General features: G+C 35.8%; 1 long non-coding RNA gene across 1 annotated transcript in view; it reads left to right on the top strand.

Annotated features, from left to right (window-relative positions):
• Nucleotides 1-4954: 4954 nt before the first annotated feature.
• The window catches only part of LOC128295260 (uncharacterized), a 54854-nt gene continuing 44404 nt past the window's right edge, over nucleotides 4955-15404 (top strand). The window contains exon 1 of the long non-coding RNA XR_008285607.1: nucleotides 4955-5022. This is a non-coding gene — a long non-coding RNA (uncharacterized LOC128295260). The remainder of the gene's footprint in view (nucleotides 5023-15404) is intronic.

The following is a 15404-nucleotide window of genomic DNA, read 5'->3' on the forward strand; positions in this document are numbered from 1 at the left end:
CGAATTCGTTGGAATACATGTGTTTAAGTGTGGTAATGCCTCGCATCTCGTTCTAGGGTAGGACTTGGGTGTAGGGTGTTACAAATCTGATTCATCAAATCCATAAAAATGGCAGGAGAATTAGTCAATCCAAAAGGCATAACAAGAAATTCGTAATGTCCGTGCCTTGTTCTGAATGCAGTTTTAGCACATCTGAGTCTTTAACTCGCAACTAATAATAACCAAATCTCAAATCAATATTTGAAAACTTGTAGCACCTTTTAACTGATCAAACAAATTGTCTATTCTCGAAAATGGATACTTATTCTTTATTAGAACCTTTTTGAGATAACGATAGTCAATACATATTCTTATTGACCCATTCTTCTTCTTTACAAACAACATAGGCCCACCCAAGCGTAAAAAACTCGGTCGTGTGAAACCTCTATCTGTTAATTCTTGCAACTGAGCTTTCAACTCTTTCAACTCTATCGAAGCCATTCTATATAGAGCTATATATATAGGTGAAGTTCTCGGTACCAGTTCAATAGCAAACTTAACCTCTTTGATTGGTGGTAATCCAGAAAACTATTTTGGAAATACATCCAGATACTCACGGACTACTGGCACTGATTCAATCTCTGATTCAGACACTTTGGTATCTAAAACATTTGCTAGGTATGTGTCAAAACCTTTCCTCACATATATTTCAGCCAACATCGACGAAATCATTATAGGCAATACACTCGACTCATCAAATTCAATCCAAAGAATTTCATTATTCTGACATCTCAATTTGATAGTCTTTCTTTTACAATTTACAATGACATCGTGCTGAGTCAACCAATCCATACTTAGAATCACATCGAAAGCACCAAATGGTAAAAGCATCAAGTCAGCTAGAAATCAATAACCCCGAGTCATTAAAGGACAGTTTTTGCATACTTTGTCAACTAGAACATACTTGCCTAAGGGGTTCGATACTTTAATTACAAATTCTGTAGACTCAATAGGTAATTTCTTACTAGACACTAAATTCTTACTAGAAAATGTACCGGCAATAACATCAGGTGATAACGCTTCTTCACAAGCGCGAATAGCATAAGCTCTGGCTAGTGCTCTAGCTTTAGATCTCACAGCTGAATCCCTAGTCACACCTCTACCACTAGACAAATTCCCTGTATTTCTTTGTGGTCTCCCTCTCGTAGTCACATTGCTTGATCTTGCATTCTGGAATTTATGTTTTTCGGATAACTCTAGGCAATCTCGAATAAAGTGATCTGGCAATCCACATTTGAAACAAGCTTTACTACTCTTATTCCAGTAGTCTTCAAAATGTTTCCTCCCACACTATTGGCACTTAGGTCTATTTTTCTCACACTGCTAACACCCGAGACAGAAGCAGCTTAAGCTTTAGGATTCACATATTGATTTCCACGATCTCTATTCTAGTATCCCACTAATGCATTCGATCGACTAAATGAATCTCGGGATTTCTTTGATTAAGAATAATAAGGTTTATCCATCGGTCTTTTCCTCGAATCTCTAACTTCTGAGCCAGCTTTCGCCTTTTCTCAGCTAAAGTCTTTGGCCTTGCAAGCTAGGCCAACTTTACAAAAAATTCTTTCAAAACTAAAATCCCAAAAAGAAGTTTGATATCTTCATTCAGCCTGTCAACAAATCGCTTACACATAATCTCTTCAGTAGAAACATACTCCTGAGCATATTTACTCAACCGCACAAATTCTCTCTTGTACTCAGTTTCAGTCATACGACCTTGTTTCAATTCTAAAAACTCTTTGTACTTTTGATCTAGAAACCGTTGGCTTATATATTTCTTCCTGAACTCGGTCTAAAATAATTTTTAGGTAACCTGTTCTCTAGGTACAACAGATACTAGAGTATTCTACCACTGGTATATAGTATCCCTTAGAAGTGATATAACACATTTTAAACATTCAACCAATGTGCAAGAATGCTCATCAAACACTTGAATCGTATTTTCAAGCCAAAACTTGGCTCTCTCAGGATCATCATCAACATTAACTTTGAACTCTTCAGCCTCGTGTTTACAGATCTTATCAATTGGAAGCTTATTCAATCTTAAAAGCTTGACTCCTTGAAGATCTACAGGAACCGATTGAGGACTAGGAGGGGGTGGAGGTTGTTGAGCAGCTGGTTCAAAAATATTGTGTGAACCACTCATTCATCATTTGGAAGAAGGATTCTTTAGCCTCCCCTCCCAACTGCCCGATAAGAGTCTAGAATCAGACGGCGGTGTCCCTTGAGTGGGAGCTAGCGCATTACTTTCAACCTCATCAACTATAGCTCGATTGGGATCCATTTACTATATGAAAACACAATTTAAATTGTAAGGAGTCATCACACTATCACATTTTATATATGGCATGTATAGCTAGACTCTCACATATGCTACGTTAGTCCTAGAATCGACAAGCTATAGCTTTGATACCAATATATGTATACCCCTCACACATTTAAACATACTTTTCCCATACATTTAATCAATACATACAATCATCATTCAATCACAAAAAAATTGTTCCTAATACGAGCTTACAAGGCTTTAAACATAAATTGGGAATGGTTCGAGACTAAACAATCAAGTCAGTATGCTCCACACGGCCTTACACACGGGCGTGTGACTTGGCTGTGTGGCATCAGTCAGTATACCCTACAGGTTTGGCACAGCCTAGCACATAGCCTGGCACACAGGCATGTATGGCCATTTTTAGGACGCACGGGCGTGTGTGTTGGCTGTGTGACCCAAATCAGAGAGTTACTGTAACAGTCCCGATTTTAGCTAAATCAGAAAAATAGTTTTAAAACCATGAATCTGAGGTTAGAAAATTATTTTAATATTATTTTATGTGTTTATAGCATGTGAATATGTATGTGTGAAAGTTCCGTATGCTAATTTTATCATTTAAGTGGTTAATTTGAAATGGACTAAATCGCGTAAAATGCAAAAGTTGCATTCTATTTGATAAAGGTGTCTACTTGTTATGGCTTATTAAATGAAAGGTCCTTATGTTGTAATTAGACCATGGATACTAGGAATGGACATTAATGGCCTTATGTTATGTGAATTATAATGTTTTTATTAAGGGTTAAAATTGTAAAATGGATATTATGTTAATATTAATAAAACCAAAATAAAAATTTGGTGTTATCATCATCCATATAGCCAAATATTAAGAGAAAAAGAAGAAGAAAATGAGTCTCTAGGGTTCAGCCATGTTCAAGCTTGATTGGGGTATGGTTTTTGATCTGTTTTTGATGATTTCTACGTTTTTGTGATCGTTGTTATATGTTCTAGCTAGCCCATGCTTAAATTCTTGATATTTTTAATGATTTTATGAGATTCCATTGATGAATTCATGAGTTTTGTGATGTTAAATGGTGAAATATGAAAGCTTGGTGATAGATGTTCTTGTTTTATTAAGTGATTTTAAGAAAAAATGCATTTTGAGGATTAATTTGTAAAATGTACAAAGTGTGGGGATAAAATGTGAAATAAATGAAAGATATGGATTATATGGATTAATGGAATATTCGGTCAAGCATGTGTATAAGGAAATTATGTATATTTGTGTTTTGTGTAGGGTTACCATTTGGTCATGAATTATGCTTTGGTTGATACTTGTAGGGATGACCCTTTTTGGGTGGCATGTTGGCCTTATAAATGACCTATTTTTGTCCACACGGGCAGAGACGCGAGCGTGTCTCTCAGTCGTGTGTGACACACAGCCATGTTATACGGCCGTGTCTCCCCTTGGGTACCCTTTCAAATTAAATTAGTATACCCTATAGGTTTGACATGGCCTAGACACACAAGCGTGTCTACTAGCCATGTGTGTCACACAGACTCACACACAGGCGTGTGACTGACTGTGAGTCAGTATACCCTTCAGTTTTCCCACAGCCTTGGCACACGGGCGTGTCTTCGGCCGTGTGGTACAATTTAATATGTATGCCCTGTTTTCACACAACCTACGCCACAGACGTGTAATATCCTGATTTTGGGCCTAGTCGGAATAGTAGTTTCGTGACCACAAAATTCGAGATAGAAATAATTATTTTATGATTATTTTAAGGTCTATGATATGATTGCATGATTGTGTGAAAATTTTGTGAAGAAATTTTATGCATAAAGTACTTAAATTGAAATTAAGGACTAAATCGAATAAATTGCAAAACTTGCATTCTAGAAGTTTCTAGTATGAAATTGTTTTGAAATATTAATTAGGAGGTCTTAAATAGAAATTTTACCAATTTCTAAGTCTGTGGACAAAAATTGGACATGGATGGAATTTTTGGAAAGTTTAGTAGTAAGGGCATTTTGGTCATTTAGGGGTAAAATGAATTAAAATACAAAATTAAAAGCCAATTTTGCTCATCTTCAACCCCATGGCTGAATATAGTAAGGAGAAACCATGGCTAGGGTTTTTCAAGCTTCCAAGCTCGATTGTAAGTCCGTTCTAGCCTTGTTTTTAATGATTTTTACGTTTTTGGAGTCCCGGTAGCTCGATTAAGCTTATGCTAGCAATAATTCAACCTAGGGTTCATATTTGGAAAAATACCCATAGGTGAAATTTGTGTATTTTGGTGTTTTATGATATAATATGAGGTTTTAAATTATGTTAGACAACTTGTACTACTTAGTTTTAAGCGAAAACGAGCAAAAGGGCTTAATCGGTAAAAAACCTAATAGTCATAAGTACATGTTAGAGTGAGAATTTGATGTTGCCATAGAAGGGAAAAATGATCAGCATGTCATAAAACATAAGAAAATAGGCTGAAGTTCAATTTACGAGCTTTGGGGAAAAAGTGTAAATATGTGAAAGTTTAGGGGCAAAACTGTAATTTTTTTGAAATATGAGTTTGGGTCAATTTGAATAATGTGAGTCCTAATTAGACTATATTTTAAATTATAGAGCAAGGAAAACTAAAATTCGGGCTAAAATGGGGAAATACCAAGTTGTGGACGAAATGGTAAAAGTAGCCATTTTCGCATACGAGGTAAGTTCATGTGTAAATAATGTAGTATAATTGTTATTTTTAAGTTATTGATGTTAATTATATGATATGCTGAGTTTTATCATGAAATATATGCTTTGTGGTTATTTTCGAATAAAATGCAAATTATGTGAATTATTTGTTAAATATAAAGTGTTACTGAGTATTGGTTTTGGTATTTTACGGAAGATGGCATGGAGATGTGTGTGAGGAAAATCCCCTTTGAACCTTAGGAATAGATTAGAATACAAGTGACATGTCACTAGGATATTTGGGCATCCGAACTCGTTGAGTTGAGTCCGCGTTCACTTATGGATGCAAATGTCCGAACTCGTTGAGTTGAGTCCGAGTTCGTGAGATGTAACTAGGCGTGCGAACTCGTTGAGTTGAGTCCGAGTTCACTCATGGATGCGAACGCCTGAGCTCATTGAGTTGAGTCCGAGTTCGCTTATGGTCGGGTTACATAGTAGCTTGGCTACATATGTGGCACTTATGTGCAAACTCTCCATGTATCCGAATTATATTCCGATGTGTTCAACGGGTAAAGTTCTACTCAAATGGAGGAATACTCAAGATGAAAGGGACATATTGGTAAGTGTTGTGAAATGGATACTTTGAGCAGTATGTACTTAACCTCGGGTTGAAAACTCGATATAACAACAATATGGTAAGATGATAAATGAAAATGTGATATGAATGTCTCGATGATGATTATGCAAATGATGTTTTATGTTTGCTTATATTGTTGTGTTACTTGCTATTTGCATGTGAGCTTACTAAGCATTTATGCTTACTTCCTCCTTTTATTCCTTGTAGTTTTGACAGCCATTTCGGAAATCGGGAACGGTGGAGGCTCGCTCACACTATCCGTATACCATCTTGGCATAATGGCTTGTATATTTTGAGTATGGCATGTATAGTGTGACACCCTAATGTGACCCTAGTCGGAGAGTGGTTTCGGGACCACGAAACCGAGTCACAAGAATAATTAAGTGTTATATTCCGTGCTTATTGTATGTGGAATTGGTATGCGTAAATATTTCGTGTCTCGATTTTTATTAATTAGGTGCAAATTTATAAGAAAGGACCCATGTGCTAGGACTTGAAAATGTGATAGGTGTATTTTAAGTGGCCTAATAATGCATGAAGTGAAATAAATGGAGTTGCATGTCAATTATCCCATTCCCTAAGGTGGATGGCGGCCATGACAAATTATGGGCAAGGGAAACATGTTCCCAACATGTTTTACTAATGGATGATGTTAGAAATGATAAAATAAGAGTATGAAAAAAAAAAAAGTGTTCATTCTTCTCCATAGGCTTGGCCGAATGTCCTAAGGAAAAAAAAAGAAAAATTTGTTCACCCTTTCTCATCTTCTTGGCCAAAAATACTAAGGGAAAAGGGGGAGGATTTTTGCTTCATGCTTGGGTTGGAAGAGACCTAGAAGGAGATTTGGCTAAGTTTACATCAAGATTAAGGTATGTATGAGGTTGTGTTGGGAGTTTCATGCATGGTTTGGTTACTAATTTGATGTGCATGTTAGCCATGGCTCAAATCCTTGTTATGCCATGGAAATGGTATTTGGCCAAAGTTGTTATGGTGATAAAGCCATTGCATGCTAAGTGTGAAGCTTGATGATGATGCATGCAATGATGGATTGTCTACTCTTGAGTAAGATTTTGAGTTTTCTTTTGTGTTTAACCATGATTGAAGTTGAATGGAGCATGATTTTCATATTCGCCATGATGCATTCATGAACATGGTTCATGCTTCTTGCATGTTAGTTAAAATTTGTATTTTGGATGGCTATGGACATCTTGAAATTGACCATGCTCATATTGTATATATATGTTTTCACATGATGTTTTGGCTATGAAGTAAGTGATGAACATATTGGTTTAAAGAAGAAGATGTGGAAGAATGCTTGTGAAATTGCAAGCACAATTGCCTAGCACACATATAAGTGCTTGATGCTATATTATAAGTTTTGGGCCACAATGTGCAAAGCATTAACTAGTAAATTGCATGCTGTTTTTGTGAGGTATTAAGTGCAAAATTGACCTCAACATGTACATGAATATTGGCCTTGGGTAGCCTATTGAAGGCCTTAGCTTTTCCTTGATGCTCAAATAAATTGTATTGAATTGCTTGATGTAGTATAAAATGTGCATGACCATTGTGTATTCAAGCTAAAGAGTGGCCATATGACCATTTAAAACTCCTTGTCATATTCGCCATAAGCAAGCACAATGAAGTTTTAATAAATTGAATTTGTTTGAATTAGCTCAAGAGCTAAGAGGGCCACAATTGGACAAGGGGAAGGAAAAGGTGATCGAATAGCCGAAAAAGACGTTCGACAACATCCGAGGTAAGTCCTCAAGAAGTGACCTTACTTGAATTATGTGAGATGAAGTATGGATATGTATGATTATTGATTTATGTGTATGAGAAATTGAATGATACCGGGCTAAGTCCCGGCGAATATGCTTGTGAATATATGTGCGTTTGAGCCTTAGTAACTGAAAATGAAATATGTATGTCCAATGATTATTGATGTATGTGTACACGAGAAATTGAATAATATCCGGGCTAAGCCCGAAGACAATTATGCTGGAAATTATATCCGGTTAAGACCGAAGGCAATTGTGCTAGTGGCTATATCCGGGCTTAGACCAAGGCATTCGTGCGAAGTTATTCTATCCGGCTAAGACCAAGGCATTTGTGCACGTGATTATATCCGGTTATATTCGAAGAATCTTGGGCTGGAGGTGAGTGTTGGTTGCTGTAATGAATTCAATTAGTACACTCGAAAAGCCCAAAGGATAAGGTACGTTATATGTGCATTGGAAAGTCGACATGTTTGAGCAACATTCGCTCAATCGACTAATGAATTTCAGTTATTGAATTGATTGATACTTTGTGAAATTATATAATGATGAAGTGTGAAGTAAGAATGTGTATTAATGAAATGATGCATTTGGCTATGTGAATGTATTGCTGTAATTAGAGTTGATTATATTCCTTGAGACTTACTAAGCATAAAAATGCTTACCCGTTGCTTTGGCTCTCGGTTTTCTAGATTTCGCTCAAGCAATCGGATTTGGGATCGTTGAAGTCGAAGTCATCCACACTATCAAGCCTCCATTTTGGTATAAATTTTGGTTGAACTTGAAATGGCATGTATAGGACTACCCTTGTTGGTTAAATATGTTGTGATGTATATATATACGGCCATGCGAAAATGGCTCAAAAAGGAAGCATGAACTTAGACTAATTGTGGTTTGTATGTATATATTTGGTGTCATGATGTGGATATGGCTTGGAAATGGGAATGTTGGTCATATGATCAGCCATTGGCATGGTTAAAATGATCATATATGAACCTATGTATGGCAAGACTAGTTGGTTCATGGAGACTACCAAATAGGTAAGACCTACCTTAAAACAGATGCTGCCAGCTGCAGTGACGTGAATGTGAAAAATCACCAAAATTCGTAGGAATGGAATTAAATAGTGAATAAGCTATGTAAATTAACCTTGATGAGTCTATTTTCATATGGAAGAAACGAAATGGTCATAGGAGTTACATGTTAAGAGATATTAAAGCTATTGTGAGACAGGGCCAGAACGGTTTCTGGGTTCCCTGTCGCAACTTTAAAAATTTACTATAAATTATCCAAAAATAATTAGGAGACATACCTTATATTTACAGATTCCATTTTGAGTCTAGTTTCATTAGAAACAAACGACACCAGCATTAAAGCCCTGTACAGAGAGATATTCAAGTTATACCGCGCGAAGGTCAGAGCAGTCGATCCCTGTAACATGGGTGACTTTAACTAATAAACTGTACCAATTGGACCAACCAAAAATTCTAGAAATAAATACATGGATGGATATATGAGTCTAAATTCAGGAAAATTTACGAAACCAGTTTCGAGTTTTGAAACTCGAGATATGATTTTAAGGCGACAGTGACGCAGTTTTCCAGCCTGACTGAAAATGTCAAATGGATGGGCAAAACAAGTGAACTTGGCTTGTTAACCCCTCGTGTCCGACACCGGTGATGGTCTCGGGTTCGGGGTGTTACAATAGCATTATAATCATTTTGTATATATGGTCTTATGATATGGTTATTGAGTGGTATGGAAATGCTTGGTAATGATTAGCCATTGGAATGGCTAATCATGATCATATTTGGTGTTATGTATGTCAAATTGCTAGCTAATCCATGGAAACCATGAAATAGGTAAAATTTACCATAAAATAGATTCAGACAGCAGTAGTGACGTGAATTTGAAAAATCACTAAAAATATTAGAAATGGAATTAAATAATGAATAAGTTATGGAATCGAAGCTTGATGAGTCTATTTTCATATGGAAGAAGCAAAACAGGTATATGAGCTATATTTTATGAGATGTTTAAATTTTTGTGAAATAGGGCCAGAGCGATTTCTGGATCCCCTATTTTGAATTTGGAAATTCACCATAAATTTTACAAAGATAATTAGAAGTCATGATTTATATGTACAGATATCCTATTGAGTCTAGTTTTATTAGAGACAAACGGCATAGTCATTGAATCTCTATACAGGGAGATATCTGATTCGTAATACATAGAGGTCAGAGTAGTCGAACCCTGAAACAGGGGAGACTTTAACTAATAAACTGTACTAATTGGCCTGACCAAAAATTCTAGAAAAAAATTAGTGGATAGATATATGAGTCTAGTTTCAGGAAAAATTTACGGAATTGGATTTTGAGTTTCGTAACTCGAGATATGAATTTTAAAGCGACTGTGATGCAGTTAACCAGCTTGTCTGGAAATTTTAAAATGAATTGTATGAGCTGTTTAAGTAATGAATTAAGTCCGTTAACACCTCGTGTTCGACTCCAGAAATGGTCTCGGGTACGAGGCGTTCCATTTGGTGGTATCAGAGCAGGCTTAGTCGGTTCTCGGACTAACTTAGCATGTGTAAAAGTTTAGCTATACATGCCGCTTATCTGTGATAGTGTGATGTCTTCCGACGCGTATGAGTACAGTCTTATTTAGACAGGGTACTCTCCAACCGAGCTGTGCTGACCATGTTCAATGTTATGTGAAGGTATTTGAGTAAAATTATGATTATGATAAGTCTCGGTTCAGAAAAGTATGAGTAAAAGTTTATGATACATATGTGATAAATATTCATATTTGCTTAATGCTCATATGATGTAATGTATGTGGCTTACTTGATAAGATGAACGGAATAAATAGAAAGTAGTAGAGGTATGAATAAAAGTCATAATATTATGATACGAATGAAAATGTCCTTGTCTTGATTTGGACGTCTAATGTTGATGAATGCTAATGATATATAATTTTTATGAGATAAAGGATTGTAATGAAATGAACTTATCTATGTTAAATTGTTGGACTGAATTATATGATTGTAATGATATGTACACGATGATGCACGAAATGAAAGTTGTGATTGTGATGCAAATATCTATGTTTGTTTGGCCTTATATGATGTCATGAGCATGAATTAAATTAATTAAATGAATGGATAAGTAAAGCTATCTAGAAAACATAGAATGTATGCATAAGTATATTGTCTAAATAGGACAATAGGAAAATTGGTGTAAGCCAACATGAATGAATGACATGATTTTGATGATGTTACTATGATGATGGAAGTTGTGTCATATGTGTATGTATAAGAAAGTCGAGTCAGAGGTCCTACAACCCCTCACCCTTGCCGAAGTGGTACTTATAATGGAATTTCATGAGATTTGTATTGAATAAGTTTCCGGTTGAGAACCCAAAGAGTACAGTGATAGAATAATTATAAGTATGATTAGAGATTAAAATGAGCTGATAAGTAAAGTCGAGCCAAGATCTGATGTCGGATTGACGTAAAGATTATTGGAGTTATGCACCTTGTCCCGATTAGAAAAGGAATTCTCCTTGGTAAACCGAATTACTTAGGTGCAAGGTCGAGAAAAGTGTAAATCGAAATTTATTCAAAATTGGCCTTCTTTAGTGAATGGTTTAATATGAAATTTGTGACGGTAGAACTAGTTGGGGAAATGATAATTGAAATGTGAACTATCCGAGTGTGTGATTATGATCAGGCAGATTTAGCGTCTCTTTTGAGATGTTCTATGTGTTTACCCGTTCTCAAAAATATTTCTATGGCTATTGATCTTCTGAAGAAATTCTTGTTATATGGGAATGTCTTCTAATTCTAGTGTTGGATGAAAGCATTGGTTGTAACACCCCTAACTCGTGACCGACGCCGGTGTCGGACACGAGGGGTTAACGGCCAAATCCTCTCTAGATACCAACCAATTTGACATTATCAGTCAGGCTGGAAAACTGCGTCACCGTCGCCTTAAAAATAATATCTCGAGTTTCAAAACTCGGAAACTGGTTTCGTAAATTTTCCCTGAATTTAGACTCATATACCCATCCATGGATTTATTTTTAGAATTTTTGGTTGGGCCAATTGGTACAGTTTATTAGTTAAAGTCACCCATGTTACAGGGATCGACTGCTCTGACCTTCGCACGTTACAACTTGGATATCTCTCTGTAAAGGGCTTTAATACTGGTGCCGTTTGTTTCTAATGAAACTAGACTCAAAATGGAATCTGTACATATAAGGCATGACTCCTAATTCTTTCTGGATAATTTATGGTAAATTTTCAAAGTCGCGACAGGGACCCAGAAACCGTTCTGGCCCTGTCTCACGAGAACTTTAATATTTCTCGATATCTGCTCATATGGTCGTTTCGTTTCGTCCATATAAAAATAGATCAGTTCCATAATTTACTCACTATTTAATTCTACTTCTACTATTTTTAGTGATTTTCAATCTCATCTCACTGCTGCTGTCCGCATAGCGATTCTGCAGATGACTATGCCAATTTCATGAATTTTCCTTGGCCTTAATCATCCATCATACATGACACAAATTATGGCCACCTTATCAAAATTAGAGTTTCTAAGACTCGTGGCTATAGGCTCTAGCATCCCACTCGGCGACCACATAGGCCATTTTCGCATGGCTTAAAGTTTACAACCCACAATTCGACAAAATATAATAGCCTATACATGCCAAATGTTCTACAACAACAAAAACAATACCACAAGATTTCAGCCGTTGTGATGACTTCATGACGATCCCGATCACGCAAACAATACGAGTCCGAGAGACCTAAAATGGGTGACAAGAAAACACCGAGTGAGTTTACAACTCGAGAAGTCATAAGCATTCATCAATCCATCGATAAAGTTACTACTACATGTACAACAAATGAGGCTAGGTACTCGTCCATATCGAATCTATACCATAATACCTCGGACCTTTCGGTCCAATCTCGTACTCAATTCATACATCCACATTTCATATTCTACACAACAAGATAATCGAAGCATTTTACACATTAACTCATTTTCCAGCACAACCATACACATTTCAATCATCACATAGATTTAAGGCTTACCAATTTCAATCCCCAAGTATGAACGAATTCTCTATTCGTCATGAGCTCGAGGTACTTACCCGATCCGCTGTCCATACTCAATTCAATGGAGACACACCTCCATATATATAGATACGCTTTTACAGTGCTTACTACTTGATTTCGCACACTTAGTGCCACGTAATTTAAGCTCGCTTTTACGGTGCCATACCCTCGAACTCGCACACCCAAAGGTCAGTATTTTCCAGCTTGCACACTTAGTGCCAAATATTTCCAACACGCACACTTAGTGCCATATATTTCCAGCACGCACACTTAGTGCCATATATTTCCAGCACGGACACTTAGTGCCAATCTCGTCACCATACACACGTATTGCCCGCACACATAGTGCCGAAAGCAAACTTTCTACACATTCCACTATTTCTTTTACATTCAACAATTATCCTCATTCCATACACATACAATTTCATTTATACATATATATATAGCATTCCATTAAACACAATTGCATAGATTTTCCAATCATTTAAGCAATATCAAACATATGTGCTTAATGACTTACCTTGTCTTTGGGTAAATAATTCCAAGTCGGCTACTCGATGATCTTGATTTCCCTTGTTGGACGCCTCTCCTTTAGGATATTGAGCTTAAACAAATAAATTAACTCATTCAACCGCTTTGGTACATATATTGGTATCCACATTTTAATGATCTTATGACATACGAACGACATGGTAAAATTTTTATCTTACTACCTTACGTTCTTAGCTATTCGCTAATAGCCTTATGCAATTACCATACTATCAATAATCCAATCATACATACACATATACATATTAGTATATTAGGTAACCACCCTTACTAATTACCCATTTTAGTCAATTTTATACAATCGAAGGCAATATCATAAATGGGTATACTTATATAGCGAATGTGCTAAATTTGATCTAACATCACCTATACACTTGATTGAATGGCGAATACCTATACTATCAATTATAGTGTCACTTTTATTCTTTCAAGCACATAGTTTCCTCCCATGAACACTTGGCGAATTTTCTTTTCTCTTCTAGCATAGCTTCACATCTCAAAATTAAGAGTTGCAAATTACAATTAGGTTACAACAATGCCCATAATTGACCGAATGCTTAAGCTCAACTAAGCCAAAAATTCATTCAACATCTTTTTAATTTGCCCTTCACTATTTTCTTCAATTCATCAAATACAAAGTGGTTTACATCTAATATTAAACCAAACTTGCTAGCACACAACATTCCTTAACCGAATGTTATAAACCCAAGCTACATATATTGTTCATTAAGACCCTTCGATGGCCACATTCGCACCCCCTTATGAACAAACCAATTTCAACCTTCAAAAGAATAAAAAACATATGTACCAAGAGCTTCAACTACTTGGCGAATATCAAACCTCCAAACAACAAAATTTAATCCATGAAATGAGTAGAACTTGAACTAATCACCTCATTTATACCTAAATTTCCAAGGATTTCAAAGTGCTTACCTCTTCCTAAGCATCATCCAAGCCAAATCATGAACCAAAGAATTCCATTCTTCTTCCTCCTTCAAGTCACGGCAATGGAGAAAAGATGAGCATTCTTTTTTTTTTCTTCTTTCTTCTTTTACTAACATTATTTTATCTCCAATGACCCATTCCTTATTATTAAAATCTAATTAAACATATATATTGCCCATCAATATCCCATCTTGGCCGCCACCATTAATAAATTGGGCAATTTGACATGCAAGTCCACCTTTGTGTTAACATGCACTAATAAGCCATTTAAAACTAGCCTATCATATTTCACCATGTCTCACATTGATCCCTATTTAATAATTTCTCATACAATTGGTAAAATTAGAGAATGAAACTTCCACATGTGCATGTACACACACAATAAGCATAGAATATAACAATTAATTATTTTTATGACTCGGTTTTGTGGTCCCGAAACCACTTTCCGACTAGGGTCAATTTTGGGCTGTCACATTGGTAGTCTGGCTGGTTTATAATTTATATTGCTCTATTTCATCGGGTATTCTATTTCATTTCATCTGATAAGAATTGATGAGAGAATACATATGATATTATGATTTTGTTTCTTCTACTTGATGCTTCATCTGATATATATGTATGGGAAGATATATTGATCTTGTTATATTTGATTTCAGTGGGATTAAATGATGTTTTCTTTTGGACTTTCTTTCTTTGAAGAATTATCGGGGTATTCTGTATTTTCTCTATAAGTTTGGTTTTCGATTCTCCAGCATAGTATCGTATCTTGGGTTTCTTTATTCTGGATTTCTTTATTCTGGATTTCTCTATCTTGGATTTCTTTATTCGGTTTCCTTGTTATCTTTGTTCCATAATTTGTCAATTATGACTTGTGTTCGAAGTGCGTTCTTCAGCTCGTGATAATCATGTCAAATATGACTCTAGTTCTAATTTGATCTTGGTAATGTGGTGATTTTAGTATTGGGGTTTTTTCTAATTTCTGTGTAAGGATTTGACATCGATAAAGGCATAAGTGATAAAAGCGAGTTTCAGATTGGTATGGTGAATTATCTATTTGAAAGATTTCATGTGACAATTATTTCGGGATTATTTTCCCAAGTCGATAATAGAATTTCATTTTGTACGAATAAAAGAGTAAATAGTCTAAACGAGAAGTGTATATTTATTAGAAAGAGTTTGATATTAGTTAAAGTCACTACGAATGATAAGGTTTTCGTCTTGTGAAAGCTGAAAAGTTTATTACATGTTGATGAGTTCGGATAGATAAGAATATTGGTAGCAAGGCGTCTGAACTAGACTAGTCTACATTGAGTAAAGACTTCCTGACTTTCAGTAATGTACTGTTGTATGAATTGTGATGTGTTTCAAGACAGTGA

This window comes from Gossypium arboreum, chromosome 7 (genome assembly GCF_025698485.1).
Source record: "Gossypium arboreum isolate Shixiya-1 chromosome 7, ASM2569848v2, whole genome shotgun sequence".
NCBI lineage: Eukaryota > Viridiplantae > Streptophyta > Magnoliopsida > Malvales > Malvaceae > Gossypium > Gossypium arboreum.